This window comes from Homarus americanus, unplaced genomic scaffold (genome assembly GCF_018991925.1).
Source record: "Homarus americanus isolate GMGI-L3 unplaced genomic scaffold, GMGI_Hamer_2.0 scaffold27423, whole genome shotgun sequence".
Lineage (NCBI taxonomy): Eukaryota > Metazoa > Arthropoda > Malacostraca > Decapoda > Nephropidae > Homarus > Homarus americanus.
Genome location: NW_024745048.1, coordinates 2,195 through 26,210, shown reverse-complemented (window position 1 = coordinate 26,210; position 24,016 = coordinate 2,195). Strand labels below are relative to the sequence as shown.

General features: G+C 43.2%; 1 long non-coding RNA gene across 1 annotated transcript; it reads left to right on the top strand.

Moving 5' to 3' along the window:
* The first annotated feature begins 16,662 nt into the window (after positions 1–16,662).
* Positions 16,663–23,622, top strand: LOC121878283. The gene is made up of 2 exons (XR_006091121.1): positions 16,663–17,016; positions 23,464–23,622. It is a non-coding gene; the product is annotated as an uncharacterized LOC121878283 (long non-coding RNA).
* The last annotated feature ends 394 nt before the right edge of the window (positions 23,623–24,016 follow it).

The following is a 24,016-nucleotide window of genomic DNA, read 5'->3' as shown; positions in this document are numbered from 1 at the left end:
GGCCTTCGATGTCCGAGTAGTAAGGACATGCGCGCGCGTGTGGTTGTGTCGGGCACCCCCCATGTGGGCGATAATCCACACATGAGAATAATCCACTGGGAGCAAGAATTGTCACACCTAACACTTGATTATGTCACTTTGGTAGAGATAGCCACCATTTCTATGGTCTCGCTGATGTAACATTAGTTATATATACTCACTGGGTCAGCCGACACTACATGGAGTGGCCGTTACTTGAGGCACTTGGCCCCATAGGGGCGAGAGTCGCGATGCCACCCTTGCTCGGGTAGGCCTATCGACACACTGGCACTGACACTTGGCAACTCCAGCCACCCACCATTCAAACACTCACAGGCTTACTTGAAGATCGCCGGTGAACACGAGCAATATTTGCGTTTAATGTCGTAAGGAATGAGAAGAGCCGTCGGCGATGATGCTCAAGGTGACATCAAACGTTCATCGACACACTGTGAAATTCTCGCTCCCACAAACTGAGTATATCCCCACCAATAACACTTTAAATCAGGGAAGGCACCCCAACACACCCACGCCGCCCGGACCCCCTACTACTACTACTACTACTACTACTACTACTACTTTTTTTGTTTTTGTTTTTTTATTAATTGGCCTCCAGCCTCCCCCAATAGCCACACCTTCGCCACCATTTATTTACCTTAATATTAAATATCCTAATACATAAGAAACTATCCTATCTGTGTTAAATTAATTGAGCCGCAGATCTATGCGGCATTCAGTGACTGTAGCCTCATAGTCGATATCTGCAGCAGTTGTCGGAGTAGGGGCAGAAGCTCTCGTTCCCCTGAGGCAGAGCAAAGCCTACCGAAGGAGAGAGAAGGACAGTCGACATCTCATCCAGGCTGTGACATAACTTCTGGGCTGCTGCTTCTGTTCGGAGATCAGCTCCGCGAGTCTGGCGTAGAAACATCTTGCACTTGGGCCCATCCCACCAGAGGTTGTGAACACTAGAGGAGTGAAGCTGCCTTGATCAACATTTTGAATTCTCTCCCCATATGCCCTTCTCTTGTCGTTCTCGTTCCTCCTATGCGCAGCATCGAGAGCTAGGTTACGGTGACAAACGGCCATGGGATCAAAAATCCTGATGTCAAAGAAAGCTCGCTGTCCCCGCGTCCAGAATCCTCGAGCACTGACGTCCACACGGGCTTCGTTAGATGTGTTTGAAGTCCTGTGTTGGAAGATCTCGCCATCCAGTGGAAGGAGGGTCGGTTCTACCATGACGTCCCGACAGATTTCCTTCAACATGTTTGCTGTGAGATCCCTTACCTCGTCATGCCTCATGCATATGAAGCCCCCCTTCTTGCAAACCATGGCGTGATCGCCATCATAGGAATAGCCACACACGCATTGGGAGGGCAAACCATCTACTGGCCAACCGTACCTTAGAGCAATGGCATCTGTAAATTCTTGTTTGTTAAGGCTGAAACCATTTGCCCTTATCGGTAACGTAGTTAGCCAGTTCGAGGCGCCCACCTCCTGCGCTATAGCTACTTTTTTTGTCAAATTTTCGGGAACCAGCAGCAATAGTTGCTGCAACATGTCATTTTGGCAGTTCTGCCGATCTGTTGTAATGGACCTACGGATCTTATTAACTTCGCTGGTGTCCACTTCCCCTGTTGCATTCTGGGCGATTATGTGGTCAGTGAGGGCTGCCGTGAGCTTAAGTGAATTTTGATGTTCAGAGTCAGCATTCTCCTCTGGATTAGTTAGTCCCATCCCTCCCAGTCTTGGTGGAAGTGCAAGAAGTGTTCTTTCTGCTAGGGTTAAGTCGTGGTGTTTCACTAGTTTGGGAATGAACTTGACACTGATTGCTTCTTCCAAGGGGTGGAGGAGAGGTCGGATCTATCACTACTATCATCGCTATTACTACTGCTACTACTATCATTTTTTCTTAATAATACTACTGTTGCTATTACTACTACTGCTATTACTATCACATATTACTACTGTTGCTACTACTACTACTGCTGCTATTACTACTTTTTTTTTTTTTTTTTTTTTTTTTTAATATGGCCTCCAGCCTCCCCCAATAGCCACACCTTCGCCACCATTTATTTACCTTAATATTAAATATCCTAATACATAAGAAGCTATCCTAACTGTGTTAGATTAGTTGAGCCGCAGATCTATGCGGCATTCAGTGACTGTAGCCTCATAGTCAATATTTACAGCAGTTGTCGGAGTAGGGCAGAAGCTCTCGTTCCCCTGAGGCAGAGCAAAGCCGACCGAAGGAGAGAGAAGGACAGTCGACATCTCATCCAGGCTGTAACATAACTTCTGGGCTGCTGCTTCTGTTCGGAGATCAACTCCGCGAGTCTGGCGTAGAAACATCTTGCACTTGGGCCCATCCCACCAGAGGTTGTGAACACTAGAGGAGTGAAGCTGCCTTGATCAACATTTTGAATTCTCTCCCCATATGCCCGTCTCTTGTCGTTCTCGTTCCTCCTATGTGCAGCATCGAGAGCTAGGTTACGGTGACAAGCGGCCATGGGATAAAAAATCCTGATGTCGAAGAAAGCTCGCTGTTCCCGCGTCCAGAATCCTCGAGCACTGACGTCCACACGGGCTTCGTTAGATGTGTTTGAAGTCCTGTGTTGGAAGATCTCGCCATCCAGTGGAAGGAGGGTCGGTTCTACCATGACGTCCCGGCAGATTTCCTTCAACATATTTGAGGTGAGATCCCTTACCTCGTCATGCCTCATGCATATGAAGCCCCCCTTCTTGCAGACCATGGCGTGATCGCCATCATAGGAAGAGCCACACACGCATTGGGAGGGCAAACCATCTACTGGCCAACCATACCTTAGAGCAATGGCATCTGTAAATTCTTGTTTGTTAAGGCTGAAACCATTTGCCCTTATCGGTAACGTAGTTAACCAGTTCGAGGCGCCCACCTCCTGCGCTATAGCTACTTTTTTGTCAAATTTTCTGGAACCTGCAGCAATAGTTGCTGCAACATGTCATTTTGGCAGTGCTGCCGATCTGTTGTAATGGACCTACGGATCTTATTTACTTCGCTGGTGTCCACTTCCCCTGTTGCATTCGAGGCTATTATGTGGTCAGTGAGGGCTGCCGTGAGCTTAAGTGAATTTTGATGTTCAGAGTCAGCAATCTCCTCTGGATTAGTTAGTCCCATCCCTCCCAGTCTTGGTGGAAGTGCAAGAAGTGTTCTCTCTGCTAGGGTTAAGTCAGGGTGTTTCACTAGTTTGGGAAAGAACTTGACACTGATTGCTTCTTCCAAAGGGTGGAGGAGGGGTCCGATCTCAGGGATGGTACGCATCAGGTAGTTCCAACGATGCGTGACTCCATGGGTGAATGCTGAAAAGGCAGCATGTGGCTCTGTGTTAGCAATCTCCGATAGAGCTTGGATTTCGCTAACCCACTCATTCACCTTTCCCGCTACGTACTCGGTCTTGAAGTCCGTAGTGCCAATTACTGCGCCTAGATGTCTTTGGCCGTCCTTAGTTATTTTGACCTCACTTCCGCCGAAAACCTCCAATGCCCGATCATAATGATCTGGCTTCACGATGAGGAAGGATTTGCTGGCGTTTGGGTGGTACCCTATTTGTGGACCTCGCGATGTTACCAGGTCCCACCACTTTTTGATGTCCTCCACTTTTCCTGCTCCTGTGAGGTCATCAGCATATGCCACTTGTTTGACCCCAGTTGTTTCAAATTTTATTTCTTGTTGGAGCACTGATAGGCCTATTGCATACATTGCCATTGCAACGGGGTCCCCCTGTGTTGTTCCCTCGGTCGACTGTAGGATGGTATCACCTCGTAGAGCCTTGTTGTTTACTATGTAGAGGTCTGAAGGATTCCTATACGAATTTTCAACATACATCGCAAAGCTAGGACTACTACTACTACTACTACTACTACTTAAACGTGGTCGTGGCCTCCAGCCTCCCCCAATAGCCACACCTTCGCCACCATTTATTTACCTTAATATTAAATATCCTAATACATAAGAAACTATCCTATCTGTGTTAAATTAGTTGAGCCGCAGATCCATGCGGCATTCAGTGACTGTAGCCTCATAGTCGATATCTGCAGCAGTTGTCGGAGTAGGGGCAGAAGCTCTCGTTCCCCTGAGGCAGAGCAAAGCCGACCGAAGGAGAGAGAAGGACAGTCGACATCTCATCCAGGCTGTGACATAACTTCTGGGCTGCTGCTTCTGTTCGGAGATCAGCTCCGCGAGTCTGGCGTAGAAACATCTTGCACTTGGGCCCATCCCACCAGAGGTTGTGAACACTAGAGGAGTGAAGCTGCCTTGATCAACATTTTGAATTCTCTCCCCATATGCCCTTCTCTTGTCGTTCTCGTTCCTCCTATGCGCAGCATCGAGAGCTAGGTTACGGTGACAAACGGCCATGGGATCAAAAATCCTGATGTCGAAGAAAGCTCGCTGTCCCCGCGTCCAGAATCCTCGAGCACTGACGTCCACACGGGCTTCGTTAGATGTGTTTGAAGTCCTGTGTTGGAAGATCTCGCCATCCAGTGGAAGGAGGGTCGGTTCTACCATGACGTCCCGACAGATTTCCTTCAACATGTTTGCTGTGAGATCCCTTACCTCGTCATGCCTCATGCATATGAAGCCCCCCTTCTTGCAAACCATGGCGTGATCGCCATCATAGGAATAGCCACACACGCATTGGGAGGGCAAACCTTCTACTGGCCAACCGTACCTTAGAGCAATGGCATCTGTAAATTCTTGTTTGTTAAGGCTGAAACCATTTGCCCTTATCGGTAACGTAGTTAGCCAGTTCGAGGCGCCCACCTCCTGCGCTATAGCTACTTTTTTTGTCAAATTTTCTGGAACCAGCAGCAATAGTTGCTGCAACATGTCATTTTGGCAGTGCTGCCGATCTGTTGTAATGGACCTACGGATCTTATTAACTTCGCTGGTGTCCACTTCCCCTGTTGCATTCTGGGCTATTATGTGGTCAGTGAGGGCTGCCGTGAGCTTAAGTGAATTTTGATGTTCAGAGTCAGCAATCTCCTCTGGATTAGTTAGTCCCATCCCTCCCAGTCTTGGTGGAAGTGCCAGAAGTGTTCTTTCTGCTAGGGTTAAGTCGTGGTGTTTCACTAGTTTGGGAATGAGCTTGACACTGATTGCTTCTTCCAAAGGGTGGAGGAGAGGTCGGATCTCAGGGATGGTACGCATCAGGTAGTTCCAACGATGCTTGACTCCATGTGTGAATGCTGCAAAGGCCGCATGTGGCTCTGTGTTAGCAATCTCCGATAGAGCATGGCTTTCGCTAACCCACTCATTCACTTTTCCCCCTACGTACTGGGTCTTGAAGTCCGTAGTGCCAATTACTGCGCCTAGATGTCTTTGGCCGTCCTTAGTTATTTTAACCTCACTTTCGCCGAAGACCTCCACAGCCCGATCATAATGATCTGGCTTCACGATGAGGAAGGATTTGCTGGCGTTAGGGTGGTACCCTATATGTGGACCTCGCGATGTTACCAGGTCCCACCACTTTTTGATGTCCTCCACTTTTCCTGCTCCTGTGAGGTCATCAGCATATGCCACTTGTTTGACCCCAGTTGTTTCATACTTTATTTCTTGTTGGAGCACTGATAGGCCTATTGCATACATTGCCATTGCAACGGGGTCCCCCTGTGTTGTTCCCTCGGTCGACTGGAGGATGGTATCACCTCGGAGAGCCTTGTTGTTTACTATGTAGAGGTCTGAAGGATTCCTATACGAATTTTCAACATACATCGCAAAGCTAGGACACTTGATCTTGATGTTGTGCAGTGCAGCCTTGCGGTTAAGTATGTTGAATGCGTTTGAAGCATCCACCAGAAGAACGGCCTCACAATCACGCTGCTCAAATATCAATCTCATGGCGTGTATGGCCGCCTCCCCACCAGCCTGGTGGCCAGCACACACTTGTAGGTTCCCTGCTGCTGCCCTGACATCATCCTTTACCACCTCCATTATACACTTTCCGATGATCCGCCTCAGCACTTCCCCCACCCCTATAGGTCTACATCCTGGATTCTTTTCCAGAGGAATAAGGCGGCAGGCCGTCAGAGCCTGGAGGTGATGGCAGCAAGAGGATGCAAGCTTTCTTGCAAGGGTGGCAATGGCATTGCAGAGTTCGCTTGCTACAGGGCCAAACTTGTTAGTGCTGAGGATGACTCTCCAACCGTTTGCATCCAGACCTGAAGGGCCGGCTCCTCCTCGAGTCTTCAGTGCCTTTTTCCACACCATCTCTCCTGTTATTTTCTCGAACAGGACAGCATTTGGTGGGATATAGTCACCCTGGAGCCTGATGCCTTCATCTTCACTTGCAGGGGGATGTTTCTCTTTCAATAGTTTTAATGTCGCCCTGTTTATTGGCATCACTCCACCGGAGGATTCATGTGTTAGAGATCTTACCGCGAGAGACACTTTTCCCACACGCATTTTGTTTCCAAATTTTCTTGCCACGTCATCGGTGTTTTGCTTTCCGTCACCTGTAGATTTTAGTCTCTCCTGCAGTGTTCTTGCTTCACATAGGAGATCATCTAGGGCCCCAGTCCGCCACATTGTCGATCTTCTCTTCATTGCTGCCACATTTTCTTTGTGCTTAGCCTTTGTGTGTGTCCTCTGACAAAATAGATGTGGTATTATTGCCAGTATTTGAAGAGCTAGGGGGGCGAGGAAGCGGTCCTGAGTGTAATCAGTCATGAAGAAAGTCATCTCCCGAATCATTTCTTTGGTGGCCGCACACTTGGGTGGTTCAAATAAGTTAGCGGGCGACCACTTGACAATTTCTGAGTAGGTTTCTTTGACCCATACGCCTGCATTTTCCATCGACATGCCTTTCCACTGAGGCGGCAGTCTCTCATTCTCCTCCCGGACACCTACTACTGAGGGAGCAGCATTTATTAGTACTACATTTTCGGGTTGAGTAGACTCACTGCTATCATTTGGGATATCATCGGGTGGTTGGGTCCCGGCGATATCCACTGTGGACGCCTGTGTCGGCTCCCTGCCACGTGGGTTCCGACACTGGTCTAGCTTCCTGCAATCGACACATGATCGATTGTTTCTCGCACAAAGACAATTTGTGCAGTTTTGGTTCGGGCTAGCACAGACGCAGCACAGACTGTTGCTACTTCTACTACTGCTATTACTTTTTTTTTTTTTTTTACTAATAACGTGGCCTCCAGCCTCCCCCAATAGCCACACCTTCGCCACCATTTATTTACCTTAATATTAAATATCCTAATACATAAGAAGCTATCCTATCTGTGTTAAATTAGTTGAGCCGCAGATCTATGCGGCATTCAGTGACTGTAACCTCCTTGGTCAATATCTGCAGCGGTTATTGTCGAATTAGGGCGGAAGCTCTCGTTCCCCCCTGAGGCAGAGCAAAGCCGACCGAAGGAGAGAGAAGGACAGTCGACATCTCATCCAGGCTGTAACATAACTTCTGGGCTGCTGCTTCTGTTCGGAGATCAGCTCCGCGAGTCTGGCGTAGAAACATCTTGCACTTGGGCCAATCCCACCAGAGGTTGTGAACACTAGAGGAGTGAAGCTGCCTTGATCAACATTTTGTATTCTCTCCCCGTATGCCCTTCTCTTGCCGTTCTCGTTCCTCCTATGCGCAGCATCGAGAGCTAGGTTACTACTACTACTGCTGCTGTTACTACTGCTGCTATTACTACTACTACTACTACTACTACTACTGCTATTACTACTACTAAAAATAATAATTTTAATATTAGAATCACCTTAATTTTTGTCCCAGGTTATTTCACCTAAACATGGTAACGATAATTAGGTTAGGTTAACGATAGGAAGGTTAATGTTATATAATGTGGTGGGAGAATCTTGAGGTGATCGAGCAATACTTATCATTATTATACACAACTGTTGATCTATACAGCTACAGGGGTCAGGTGTTGAGGTGATCCAGCAATACTTATCATTATTATACACAACTGTTGATCTATACAGCTACAGGCGTCGGGTGTTGAGGTGATCCAGCAATACTTATCATTATTATACACAACTGTTGATCTATACAGCTACAGGCGTCGGGTGTTGAGGTGATCCAGCAATACTTATCATTATTATACACAACTGTTGATCTATACAGCTACAGGCGTCGGGTGTTGAGGTGATCCAGCAATACTTATCATTATTATACACAACTGTTGATCTATACAGCTACAGGGGTCGGGTGTTGAGGTGATCCAGCAATACTTATCATTATTATACACAACTGTTGATCTATACAGCTACAGGCGTCGGGTGTTGAGGTGATCCAGCAATTCTTATCATTATTACACACAACTGTTGATCTATACAGCTACAGGGGTCGGGTGTTGAGGTGATCCAGCAATACTTATCATTATTATACACAACTGTTGATCTATACGGCTACAGGGGTCGGGTGTTGAGGTGATCCAGCAATACTTATCATTATTATACACAACTGTTGATCTATACAGCTACAGGCGTCGGGTGTTGAGGTGATCCAGCAATACTTATCATTATTATACACAACTGTTGATCTATAAAGCTACAGGGGTCGGGTGTTGAGGTGATCCAGCAATACTTATCATTATTATACACAACTGTTGATCTATACAGCTGCAGGGGTCGGGTGGTGAGGTGATCCAGCAATACTTATCATTATTATACACAACTGTTGATCTATACAGCTACAGGGGTCGGGTGTTGAGGTGATCCAGCAATACTTATCATTATTATACACAACTGTTGATCTATACAGCTAGGGTCGGTGTTTGAGTGATCAATACTTATCATTATGCCTGCTGGTGATCTATACAGCTACAGAGGGGGTCGGGTGTTGAGGTGATCCTTAATACTTATCGTTATTATACACAACCTGATCTATGCAGCTACAGGGGCCGGGTGTTTGGGGTGATCCAACAATACTTATCATTATTATACACAACTGTTGATCTATACAGCTGAGCGTCGGGTGTTGTGAGGTGATCCAGCAATACTTATCATTGTATACGCAACTGTTGATCTATGCAGCTACAGGCGGGTGAGAGATGATCCTGGCTACTTGTCATTATTATACAACTGTTGATCTATACAGCTACAGGTGTCGGGTGTTGAGGTGATCCAGCAATACTTATCATTATTATACACAACTGTTGATCTATACAGCTACAGGGGTCAGGTGTTGAGGTGATCCAGCAATACTTATCATTATTATACATAACTGTTGATCTATACAGCTACAGGCGTCGGGTGTTGAGGTGATCCAGCAATACTTATCATTATTATACACAACTGTTGATCTATACAGCTACAGGCGTCGGGTGTTGAGGTGATCCAGCAATACTTATCATTATTATACACAACTGTTGATCTATACAGCTACAGGCGTCAGGTGTTGAGGTGATCCAGCAATACTTATCATTATTATACACAACTGTTGATCTATACTGCTACAGGGGTCGGGTGTTGAGGTGATCCAGCAATACTTATCATTATTATACACAACTGTTGATCTATACAGCTACAGGGGTCGGGTGTTGAGGTGATCCAGCAATACTTATCATTATTATACACAACTGTTGATCTATACAGCTACAGGCGTCGGGTGTTGAGGTGATCCAGCAATACTTATCATTATTATACACAACTGTTGATCTATACAGCTACAGGCGTCAGGTGTTGAGGTGATCCAGCAATACTTATCATTATTATATACACAACTGTTGATCCTATACAGCTACAGGGGGTCAGATTGTTGAGGTAGTCCAGCAATACTTATCATTATTATACACAACTGTTGATCTATACAACTACAGGGGTCAGGTGAGGCAGTTCAAGGGTCAGCTGAGTGGTGCTGCTGTTAGGTCGCCGCCACACACTATGTGGGGCCTCCACCTGGTGATAACTGACAAGGACCCCGACCTGGTCCCGGCGTTGACCTCTCTGTGGTCACGTGTAGATCTGATCTGGCTCGGTAAGTGTTATGTTGTGTGTGTGTGTGTGTGTATATATATATATATATATATGTGTGTGTGTGTGTGTGTGTGTGTGTGTGTGTGTGTGTGTGTGCGTGTGTGTGCGTGTGTGTGTGTGTGTGTGTGTGTGTGTGCGTGTGTGTGTGTGCGTGTGTGTGTGTGTGTGTGTGTGTGTGTGTGCGTGTGTGTGCGTGTGTGTTCGTGTGCGTGTGTGTGTGTGTGTGTGTGCGCGTGTGTGTGTGTGTGTGTGTGTGTGTGTGTGTGTGTGTGTGTGTGTGTGTGTGTGTGTGTGTTTTATACATTAATATTTTCCGTATTTATCAAATGTAATTTGTTTATTTAACCATAATAGTGTTGAGGCTGTTAGGTTGTTTTATTATTCATTAAGAGGACATATATGTAACACTGTACAAAGAAAACATTACTTTTGTTCAGTATTTAACGCCATATATTATAGGGCGTCCTCCCCCGGCCCTCCTCAACAGTTACACCTGATGGCTGGTTCACATTCCTCCTCAAGTAATGATGTATTTATAAATGAGTTTATTCATAATGACCGTTTTATAATAAAGATGTTTAGTTAAATTATATAAAGATACATACATTAATTATTTCAAACATGAACACGTAGGAAGTTTATCAGAAATATTATACAAGAATTAACTGTCAAACTCTGGTGGCAAATTGACGCTTTGGGAGGACGCATTTAATATATACTTACTGTTATCATAATAAGACATACTAAGACTAATTACTTATCAGTAATATTACATAATGCAAAAACTTTAATTTTAAAAGATAAGAATCACATTGAAATACTACTGAAGCGTAATTAGTATATCTTATTGTGGGTAAAAATAAGTATCAAATAAATATCAAATGCGTCCTCCGAAAGCGTCAATTTGCTACCAGAGTTTATCAGTTAATTCTTGTATAATATTTCTGATAAACTTCCTACGTGTTCATGTTTGAAATAATTAATGTATGTATCTTTATATAATTTAGCTAAACATTAATATTAAAACGGTCATTATGAACAAACGCATTTATAAATACATGTGAGCCATATTGTTTGGTGGTGAGAGTGAGAGAAAATGTCTTGTTAGGGGTAACTAGTACAGTTGTAGGTACAGCATCCTTATGGCACCAATAATAACATGATTCTTAGGCACTTGATGACGTGGTGGACGACTTGACGACGTGGTGGACGACTTGATGACGTGGTGGACGACTTGATGACGTGGTGGACGACTTAATGGCTTGGTGAACGAGTTGATGACGTGGTGGACGAATTGGTGACGTGGTGAACGAGTTGATGACGTGGTGGACGACTTAGTAACGTGGTGGACGACTTGATGACGTGGTGAACGACTTGATGATGAGGTGGACGACTTGATGACGCGGTGGACGACTTAATGGCTTGGTGGACGACTTGATGACGTGGCAGACGACTTGATGACGTGGTGGACGACTTAATGACGTGGTAGACGACTTAATGACGTGGTGGACGACTTGATGACGTGGTGGACAGCGACTCGATGACGTGGTGGACGACTTGATGACGTGGTGGACTGGTGGACGACTTGATGACGAGGTGGACGTGGTGTACGACTTGGTGACGTGGTGGACGACTTGATGACGGGGTGGACGACTTGATGTTGTGGTGGACGACTTGGTGACGTGGTGGACGACTTATTGACGGTGGACGACTTGATGACGTGGTGGGCGACTTAATGACGTGGTGGACGACTTGTTGACGTGGTGGACGACTCGATGACGTGGTAGACGACTTGATGACGTGGTGGACTGGTGGACGACTTGATGACGGGTGGACGTGTGGTGTACGCTGGTGACGTGGTGGCGAGCCTGATGACGAATTGGACGACTGATGACGTGATGGACGACTTGGTGACAATTGTGGACGACTTGATGGCCAAGGTGGACATTAATTGGACGATTTAATGACTTGGTGGATGACTTGATGACGTGGTGGACGACTTGATGAAGTGATGGACGGCTTAATGACTTGGTGTACGACTCTATGACGTGGTGGACGACTTAATGAGGTGATGGACGACTTAATGGCGTGCTAAACGACTTAATGACGTGATGGACGACTTAATAAACGTGGTGGACGACTTAATGACGTGGTGGACGACTTCATGACTTGGTGGATGACTTGATGGCTTGGTGGATGACTTGATGGACGACTGATGAAGTGGTGGACGACTTGATGGTGGACGACGATGACGTGGTGGATGACTTGATGACCCGGTGGACGACTTGTTGGCGTGGTGGACGACTTGATGACGTGGTGGACGACTCGATGGCGTAGTGGACGACTTGATGACGTGGTGGACTGGTGGACGACTTGGTGACGTGGTGGACTGACGATGACGGGGTGGACGGGGTGTGCGACTTGGTGACGTGGTGGACGACTTGTTGACGGGGTGGACGACTTGTTGATGACGTGGTGGACGACTTGGTGACGTGGTGGACGACTTGATGACGGGGTGGACGTGGTGGACGACAATGACCCGGTGGACGACTTGATGACGAGGTGGACGACTTGATGACGTGGTGGACGACTGGTGACGTGGTGGACGACCCAGTGAGCAGGTGGACGTGGTGGACGACTTGGTGACGTGTTGGACGACTTGATGACGGGGTGGACGACTTGATGACGTGGTGGACGACTTGATGACGTGGTGGACGACTTGGTGACGTGGTGGACGACTTGATGACGTGGTGGGCGACTTGATGACGTGGTGGACGACTTGATGACGTGGTGGACGACTTGATGACGTGGTGGACGACTTGATGACGTGGTGGACGACTTGATGACGTGGTGGATGAATTGATGACGTGGTGGACGACTTAATGACGTGGTGTAGGGCTTGGTGACGTGGTGTAGGGCTTGGTGACGTGGTGTAGGGCTTGGTGACGTGGTGTAGGGCTTGGTGACGTGGTGTAGGGCTTGGTGACGTGGTGTAGGGCTTGGTGACGTGGTGTAGGGCTTGGTGACGTGGTGTAGGTCTTGGTATGACGTGGTGTAGGGCTTGGTGACGTGGTGTAGGGCTTGGTGACGTGTGCAGGGGGTGACGTGGTGTAGATCTTGGTGACGTGGTGTAGGGCTTGGTGACGTTGTTGGTGACGTGGTGTAGGTCTTGGTGACGTGGTGTAGGTCTTGGTGACGTGGTGTAGGTCTTGGTGACGTGGTGTAGGTCTTGGTGACGTGGTGTAGGGCTTGGTGACGTGGTGTAGGTCTTGGTGACGTGGTGTAGGTCTTGGTGACGTGGTGTAGGTCTTGGTGACGTGGTGTAGGGCTTGGTGACTTAGTTTATATAATTATTTAAAACTGGTCAAAGTATTTACACTATGTTATCATTGCCTGTCATCAATGTGTGTCTTTTAGAAGCGTTATGTGTACACCTTAACTCCTGGTTATCTACTTTAAGGTAAACACTGATATAAAATGTTCCTCATGACCGTTTTAACGGGTCCTCCCTTACCTCCGCTTGGTTCAGTACATCTAGAAAATAAAATAATTTGACCTTACATTCTCTAGTTGTTGTATTAGCTGGGGGTTAATCACCCGTCTGAAGCCAAAAGGTCTGATGGTATTTTTTAAATATATATATTACATGAGTAAGTCAAAATACCATTTCTTACTTGATACAGCCTGGTCAAAAACCTGTGGCAAAGGGTTAAACATTGTACTGCGCGGTGGCGATGAACTGGCCCTTTAACCGTCGATTCCTTCTGGGTTAATGAGGCTGGAACATGTATATTATATAGGGCTTTAGTAGCCAAACCCAATTGTCTGTTATCTAATTATTGAGGAACTATCTCAGATACAGTTCCCAGTGTATATCACTGTAACTTTATCACTGTAGCTATGAGTGTTAAGATGAGGACGGAGGCTATGTTACATAGCTCCGGTTGGTGTTGAGTGACAATGCCTAATACCCGTCGAGGGAGAACGGTAATAGAAGCACTTGATGTCTGGACACAGGCTTTGAGTCATGGTATTCCAGTCGATATAATCTTTTTAGATTATGCAAAAGCAGACGACACAGTCCCTCATGTCCGACTGCTGTTAAAGCTGAGTTCACTTGGGGTAAGAGGTAATGTACTGGAATGTATTGAAGGATTCCTTACACAACGACGACAGCGAGTACAGTAGTGGTGAATGGATGGAAACCTGTCACAAGTGGTGTTCCTCAAGGGTCAGTGCTCGGACTTCTCCCCTGACCAACTACACAACCACAAGAGGCCATGAATACAAATATCACGCCACCGACCAACAACCACAAGACGCCATGAATACAAATATCATGCCACCGGACCATCAACCACAAGACGCCATGAATACAAATATCACACCACCGGACCATCAACCACAAGAGGCCATGAATACAAATATCACGCCACCGGTCCATCAACTACAAGAGGCCATGAATACAAATATCATGCCACCGGTCCATCAACCACAAGACGCCATGAATACAAATATCACGCCACCGGACCAACAACCACAAGAATAGCAATTTTAAAATATCCGCCACCGGACCATCAACCCACGGGCCGCCATGAATACAAATATCCACGCCACCGGACCATCAACCACAGACGCCATGAATACAAAATATCCACCACCGGACCAACAACTGAGGCCATGAATACAAATATCCGCCACCGGTCCATCAACTACAAAGAGGCCATGAATACAAATATCATGCCACCGGACCATCAACAAGACGCCATGAATGCAAATATCACGCCACCGGACAAAAAAACAACCACAGAGGCCATGAATACAAATATCATGCCACCGGACCCAACAACCACAAGAGGCCATGAATACAAATATCACGCCACCGGACCATCAACCACAAGATGCCATGAATACAAATACCACGCCAACGGACCAACAACTACAAGAGGCCATGAACACAAATATCACGCCACCGGACCATGAACCACAAAAGGCCATGAATACAAATATCATGCCACCGGACCAACAACCACAAGAGGCCATGAATACAAATATCACGCCACCGGTCCATCAACTACAAGAGGCCATGAATACAAATATCATGCCACCGGACCATCAACCACAAGACGCCATGAATACAAATATCACGCCACCGGACCAACAACCACAAGAGGCCATGAATACAAATATCATGCCACCGGACCATCAACCACAAGAGGCCATGAATACAAATATCACGCCACCGGACCAACAACCACAAGAGGCCATGAATACAAGTATCACGCCACCGGACCATCAACCACAAGAGGCCATGAATACAAATATCACGCCACCGGACCATCAACCAACATCAAGAGTCACACAAGCCTGGAATAATCTCTCTTGAGTAATACATGACCTGTATCAGTACAGCTTCTCATATAGACAAATCCAGCACCACGAACACCACGCATATAAGAATAGAAGCAACTTACCCTTGGTACGGTTCATTACCCACACGGGTACCTACTGACTGTAAATACTTAAGGTTTCTCTGCCGGACTACAGCTTCAGTACATCCTCGTTCCTCAGGTGCACGCCGCTTCCCGGGAAGGTCTCAAGAAGCATAGCGAGTCTTGTGGAAAATGTGACCTTTTAGTGACTGTTTGAGAAGTACAACTCATGCATATAATGTCCAAGTAAATTATTTAGTATTGTCTAATTGAATTATAGACTTTCATAATTATTGAATGGTGAAGGTATTATGGACCATTTGTGTAAACAGTTGCCATGCAGGCCAGCACAGGTCACAAAATAAAGGAATATAACCCCAGAAGTCATTGTAATACCAACTGAAAAAGACAGAGAACAATTCCTTCCGAAGGTAAAATATAGCCATTTTGCACCTTTTTCTTCCTGGATCAAGAACTTTGGTGATTATAAAATCTGGTCACCTTGCACCCGGCCGCCGCTGGTTCCAGTTCATAGTAGTGAGCCAAACTAAGATGATGCCTCTGTTGTTGTTGGTGAAGGCCGTGGGTGTGTTGGTCAGAGAGTGACAGTGTTGGTGAAGGCCGTGGGTGTGTTGGTCAGAGAGTGACAGTGTTGGTGAAGGCCGTGGGTGTGTTGGCCTGGGAGAGCAGGGCAGAAGGCTGGGGTGTTGGCTGGGGAGAGTACAGTGTTGGTGAAGGCTGTGTGTAAGCACAGAGAGTGACAGTGTTGGTGAAGGCCGTGGGTAAGCACAGGAGAGTGACAGTGCTGGTGGGTTGCCGGGTGTGCTGGTCAGAGAGTGTCAGTGTTGGTGAAGGCCGTGGGTGTGTTGGTCAGAGAGTGACAGTGTTGGTGAAGGCCGTGGGTGTGTTGGTCAGAGAGTGACAGTGTTGGTGAAGGCCGTGGGTGTGTTGATCAGAGAGTGACAGTGTTGGTGAAGGCCGTGGGTGTGTTGGTCAGAGAGTGACAGTGTTGGTGAAGGCCGTGGGTGTGTTGGTCAGAGAGTGACAGTGTTGGTGAAGGCCGTGGTGTATATCAGAAGAGTGACAGTGTTGGTGAAGGCCGGTGTGTGTTGGTCAGAGAGTGACAGTGTTGGTGAAGGCCGTGGGTGTGTTGGTCAGAGAGTGACAGTGTTGGTGAAGGCCGTGGGTGTGTTGGTCAGAGAGTGACAGTGTTGGTGAAGGCCATGGGTGTGTTGGTCAGAGAGTGACAGTGTTGGTGAAGGCCGTGGGTGTGTTGGTCAGAGAGTGACAGTGTTGGTGAAGGCCGTGGGTGTGCTAGAAATAAAAGTCGTGACTCGTCTTTGTGGAAAAGTAAAGCTGCAGAAGGTACAATTACGTCACTATGACGCCACCGTCTTACACCTGTCAGTAATACTTCTTCTGTCTAGTATGATAATTATTTTCAGAGCTGCATGTACCCGCGGGGGTTCCTCCAGCACTACTGCCTGGCTCCCTGCCACACGCTGAATGGCTTGATCTGCTCCTCTCCGGGGTTGATGCTGCACACATAGACTGGGCAGTCCAGGTGTCTCAACAACTACAGGCAGTTAACAGGTAAGATACAGACTCCTACTTTGTATTGATCATTTATTTATTATACACAACTTTTATATTACTGTATGATGATCCAGGCCGTCAAGATGATGAAATACTAAACTGCACGAGGAACATTAATGATGTACAGCCAACAGTACAAGTTTGTTACCAGCCAACCTGCAGGTGGATCAACGTGTACTGTTGACTGTATTACATTGTGATACTTAAGATGAATACTAATAAAAGTTATGAAGGGTGAAATAATAATAATAATAATAAAAATAATAATAATAATAATAATAATAATAATAATAATAATAATAATAATAATAATAATAATAATAATAATAATAATAACAATAATAATAATAATAGCAATAATAATAATAATAATAATAATAATAATAATAATAATAATAATAATAATAATGATAATAATAATGATAATAATAATAATAATAATAATAATATAAATAATAATAATAATAATAATGTAATAGCAATAATAATTAATTATTATTAGAAGAAGAAGAAGAAGAAGAAGGCTGGATCATTGTTAGTTTGGTGGACTGTTTCATTTGGGTCAATATTTGATGATTAATACAGTGGCTGTACAGTACAGTAGTCTTTTGTGGACACGATAAAAAAGGTTTGGTTTGGTTCTTCCCAGTTGAGAATCACCAAGTAAAAAACGTGTTCCTTTTCTTTACGTTACTACGACCGTTTTCCATTGAAAAGGAACAAATAAACAAATATTGAAGAAACTGAAATAGATATTGTGGAAGTGATTATTACCTTTAGAAGTTTAGATGATATTTGTTATGGAAGGGCGGAGAAAGGGAAGATGGTATCGTCCCCAGCCCCTCTCAACTGTCCATCATTCTCCGCACCAGCCACTCTCTGACTACTGTGTTTGCTTACGTTATGAGTGGTAAGGTTAGGTTAGGTTATTATTGGTTAGGTTAGGTTAGGTTATGAGTGGTATGGTTAGGTTAGGTTATTATTGGTTAGGTTAGGTTAGGTTAGGTTATGAGTGGTATGGTTAGGTTAGGTTATTATTGGTTAGGTTAGGTTAGGTTATGAGTGGTATGGTTAGTTTAGGTTATTTTAGGTTATTATTGGTTAGGTTAGGTTAGGTTAGTTATGAGCGGTATGGTTAGTTTAGGTTATTACGTTATTATTGGTTAGGTTAGTTAGGTTATTGGTTGTAAGAAGTTAGGTTAAGGAGTGGTATGGCTAGTTTAGGCGGTTTAGGTTATTGGCTGGTTAGGTTAGGTTATGAGTGGTATGGTTAGTTTAGGTTATTATTGGTTATTATTGGTTAGGTTAGTTAGGTTAGGTTATGAGTGGGTATGGTTAGTTTAGGTTAGTTATTGGTTATTATTGGTTAGGTTAGGTTAGGTTAGGTTATGAGTGGTATGGTTAGTTTAGGTTATTATTGGTTATTATTGGTTAGGTTAGGTTAGGTTAGGTTATGAGTGGTATGGTTAGTTTATGTTATTATTGGTTAGGTTAGGTTAGGTTATGAGTGGTATGGTTAGTTTAGGTTATTATTGGTTATTATTGGTTAGGTTAGAGTGGTATGGTTAGTTTAGTTATTATTGGTTATTATTGATTAGGTTAGGTTAGGGTTAGGTTATGAGTGGTATGGTTATTTAGGGGTTATTATTGGTTATTGGTTAGGGGTTAGGTTAGGTTAATAGGTTATGAGTGGTATGGTTAGTTTAGGTTAGTTATGGGTTATTATTGATTAGGTTATTTAGGTTAGGTTATGAGTGGTATGGTTAGTTTAGGTTATTATTGGTTATTATTGGTTAGGTTAGGTTAGGGGTTACATGATATGGTTGGGTTTAGGTTATTATTGGTTATTATTGATTAGGTTAGGGGTTAGGGTTAGGGTTATGAGTGGTATGTGGTTGGTTTAGTTATTATTGGTTATTATTGGTTAGGTTAGGTTAGGTTATGAGTGGTATGGATAGTTTAGGTTATTATTGGTTATTATTGGTTAGGTTAGGTTAGGTTATGAGTGGTATGGTTAGTTTAGGTTATTATTGGTTATTATTGGTTAGGTTAGGTTAGGTTATGAGTGGTATGGTTAGTTTAGGTTATTATTGGTTATTATTGATGAGGTTAGGTTAGGTTAGGTTATGAGTGGTATGGTTGGTTTAGGTTATTATTGGTTATTATTGGTTAGGTTAGGTTATGAGTGGTATGGTTAGTTTAGGTTATTATTGGTTATTATTGGTTAGGTTAGGTTATGAGTGGTATGGTTAGTTTAGGTTATTATTGGTTATTATTGATTAGGTTAGGTTATGAGTGGTATGGTTAGTTTAGGTTATTATTGGTTATTATTGATGAGGTTAGGTTAGGTTATGAGTGGTATGGTTAGTTTAGGTTATTATTGGTTATTATTGATTAGGTTAGGAGTGGTATGGTTAGTTTAGGTTATTATTGGTTATTATTGATTAGGTTAGGTTAGGTTAGGTTATGAGTGGTATGGTTAGTTTAGGTTATTATTGGTTATTATTGACAAGGTTAGGTTAGGTTATGAGTGGTATGGTTAGTTTAGGGGTTATTATTGGTTATTATTGATTAGGTTAGGTTAGGGTTATGAGTGGCATGGTTAGTTTGTGGGTTATTATTGGTTATTATTGATTAGGTTGTGTTAGGTTAGGTTATGAGTGGTATTTTTAGTTTAGGTTATTATTGGTTATTGGTTAGGTTTAGGTTAGGTTAGGTTAAGTGAGTGGTATGTTAGTTTAGGTTATTATGGGTTATTATTGATTGTGTTAGGTTTAGGTTAGGTTAAGGAGTGGTATGGTTGGTTTAGGTTATTATTGGTTATTGGTTAGGGTTAGTTAGGGTTAGGTTAAGAGTGGTATGGTTATTTAGTTATTTATTGGTTATTATTGGTTAGAAGAAGTTAGGTTATGAGTGGTGTTGTTTAGTTTAGGTTATTATTGCTATTATTGATTGTGGTTAGGTTAGGGTTAGGCTATGAGTGGCAATATGGTTAGTTTAGGTTATTATTGGTTATTATTGATTAGGTTAGGTTAAGGTTATGAGTGGTATGGTTAGTTTTTAGGTTATTATTGGTTATTATTGATTAGGTTAGGTTAGGTTAGGTTATGAGTGGTATGGTTAGTTTAGGTTATTATTGGTTATTATTGATTAGGTTAGGTTAGGTTATGAGTGGTATGGTTAGTTTAGGTTATTATTGGTTATTATTGATTAGGTTAGGTTAGGTTATGAGTGGTATGGTTAGTTTAGGTTATTATTGGTTATTATTGATTAGGTTGGGAGTGGTATGGTTAGTTTAGGTTATTATTGGTTATTATTGATTAGGTTAGGTTAGGTTATGAGTGGTATGGTTAGTTTAGGTTATTATTGGTTATTATTGATTAGGTTAGGTTAGGTTATGAGTGGTATGGTTAGTTTAGGTTATTATTGGTTATTATTGATTAGGTTAGGAGTGGTATGGTTAGTTTAGGTTATTATTGGTTATTATTGATTAGGTTAGGTTAGGTTAGGTTAAGTGAGTGGTATTGTTGTAGGTTATTATTGGTTATTATTGGTTAGGGTTAGGTTAGGTTATGAGTGGTATGGTTAGTTTAGGTTATTATTGGTTATTACGATTAGGTTAGGTTAGGTTAGGTTATGAGTGGTATGGCTATTTAGGTTATTATTGGTTATTATTGGTTAGGTTAGGTTAGGTTATGAGTGGTAAGTGGTTAGTTAGGTTATTGGTTATTATTGATTAGGTTAGGTTAGGTTAGGTTATGAGTGAAGTGGTTAGTTTAGGTTATTATTGGTTATTATTGGATTAGGTTAGGGTTAGGGTTATGAGTGGTAAGCGGTTAGTTTAGGTTATTATTGGTTATTATTGATTAGGTTAGGGTTAGGTTATGAGCGAAGTATGGCTAGTTTAGGTTATTATTGCTGTTATTGATTAGGTTAGGTTAGGTTAGGTTAAGTGAGTGGTATGGTTAGTTTAGGTTATTATTGGTTATTATTGATTAGGTTAGTTAGGTTAGGTTATGAGTGGTATGGTTAGTTTAGGTTATTATTGGTTATTATTGATTAGTTAGGTTAGGTTAGGTTAAGTGAGTGGTATGGTTGGTTTAGGTTGCTATTGGCTATTGGTTAGGGTTAGGTTATGAGGGTATGGTTAGTTTAGGTTATTATTGTTGGTTATTGATTAGGGTTAGGTTAGGTTAGGTTATGAGTGGTATGGCTAGGGGTTTAGGTTACGGCTGGTTATTATTGATTAGGTTAGGTTAGGTTATGAGTGGTATGGTTAGTTTAGGTTATTATTGGTTATTATTGATTAGGTTAGGTTAGGTTATGAGTGGTATGGTTAGTTTAGGTTATTATTGGTTAGGTTAGGTTATTATTGGTTAGGTTAGGTTAGGTTATGTGGTATGGTTAGTTTAGGTTATTATTGGTTATTATTGATTAGGTTAGGTTAGGTTAGGTTATGAGTGGTATGGTTAGTTTAGGTTATTATTGGTTAGGTTAGGTTAGGTTAGGTTATGAGTGGTATGGTTAGTTTAGGTTATTATTGGTTATTATTGGTTAGGTTAGGTTATTATTGGTTAGGTTAGGTTATTATTGGTTAGGTTAGGTTAGGTTATGAGTGGTATGGTTAGTTTAGGTTATTATTGGTTAGGGGCCTCCACCCATTATCTTACACAGGGCCCCCAACCATTATCTTACACAGGGCCTCCAACCATTATCTTACACAGGGCCCCCAAACCATTATCTTGTACAAGGCCCCAAACTGTTATCTTACACAGGTCCCCAAACTGTTATCTTACACAGGGCCCCAACCATTATCTTGTACAGGGCCCCCAACCATTATCTTGTACAGGGCCCCAAACTGTTATCTTACACAGGGCCCCAACCATTATCTTGTACAGGGCCCCAAACTGTTATCTTACACAGGGCCCCAACCATGAGCCTTGTACAGGGCCCCAAACCATTATTTTGTACAGGCCCCCAAACTGTTATCTTACACAGGGCCCCAACCATTATCTTGTACAGGGCTCCCTAACCAGACATTCTGTACAGGGCCCCCAAACTGAAAGAGCCCACATACAGGGCCCCCAACCATTATCTTGGTGCAGGGCCCCCAAACTGTTATTCCCACAGGCCCCCCAACCATTATCTGGTACAGGGCCGCCAACCATTATTTTGTACAGGGCCCCAAACTGTTATCTTACATAGGGCCCCAACCATTATCTTGTACAGGGCCCCAAACTGTTATCTTACACAGGGCCCCAACCATTATCTTGTACAGGGCCCCAAACTGTTATCTTACACAGGGCCCCCAACCATTATCTTGTACAGGGCCCCAAACTGTTATCTTACACAGGGCCCCCAACCATTATCTTGTACAGGGCCGCCAACCATTATTTTGTACAGGGCCCCAAACTGTTATCTTACATAGGGCCCCAACCATTATCTTGTACGGGGCCCCAAACTGTTATCTTACACAGGGCCCCTCACAAGGTAGAGTCGGCCCTGTCATCCCGGTACAAGGTTGGAATACGTGTATTACACTACCAGTAGTTACCGGGAATCATGTGGTAACAGTGAGAGGGAAACACCTATACCAGTGTTGCCAGATTTTTAAATATAAATAATTATCGAGCTGGATCCACAAAATTATTGTTTCTTTATCAACATTATCGTACACTTGCAGACATTATTAGTACGTGTCTTTATTTATTGTAAAGTTACCTTTTGATTGACGAAGTTATCACATACGACAGTTTAAATAATGTGTGGGAAGGAAGCATTAATGAACTATTGGTAATATTGGTAGACAAAATAAGACACTCAGTCAAAGTTTTAGTACTTTAGTAGGCAGACTAACACAACCATTGTTGACATTGATAATTTGGGTTAGCAATTATCGTGATCTCAAATATGAACCTAAAATTATTTGATAATATAATAATAATAATAGTTACAATAATAATAATAATAATAATAATAATAATAATAATAATAATAATAATAATAATAATAATAATAATAATAATAATTATAGTTACAATAATAATAATAATACAAATAATAATAATAATAATAATAATAATAATAATAATAATAATAATAATAATAATAATAATAATTATAGTTACAATAATAATAATAATATTATCAATAACAATATAATAACACCAACAACAACAACAACAATCATCATGTGAGGTCCTCGACTTAGTAATGGAAGTAAACCTGGGCCGTGGTCCATATTAAAACTGGGGGAATTTATAAGGAACACAAACACACAACTGAATGTTTATAATATAATTATTTTAAGTATAAATAATAATTATATTAATGGTGCAAACTTTATACACACTATGTGTATACAATATACAGGTTCATCATCATTTTAATATGATGAAATAATGACTACTATAAGTGTTCAAGTGTTGTCCTCCCCGCCCCCAGGGACTATGACTCGCTGAGGTTCCCCCGTTGTCTGCTGAGTGACCTAGAACTGGGTGTGTTGGCCAGCCAGCTGAGACGTCGTCACGTGCGGGCGACTACACTTGTTGTGCAGGGAGACAAGGAGGAGACCTTCACTCTGTCCGGATACACAGTCTGGAGGTACGTATTGTGTACAGTCGTCCAACGAGGTGATGTCACAGTTTTCAGTAAGATTAGTTCAAACAGCGGTATCTGGCAGGAGACCAGCGAGTGACTGACTGGTCGTCGTTGTAGTAAGATGGTGTATTAACTCATGAGCCAAATTTCTCGCTACTTAAATTACTGACATTCTCTCATTATATACGCAGGTAAAATTCTTCAAGACGGATAACAAAAGTAAAAGAACTATATTCCAGTCCCATGCTTAAAAGAGGCAGAAAATGTGTGCCGTAAAATAGGACAAGATAATATGATACACCAGCCGGCGGTAACAACTGTTATATAGTGCGTCCTTCACAGCTGAGATGTTTTATAAATGAGTTTATAAATGAGTTTATTATTAATGACCGTTTTT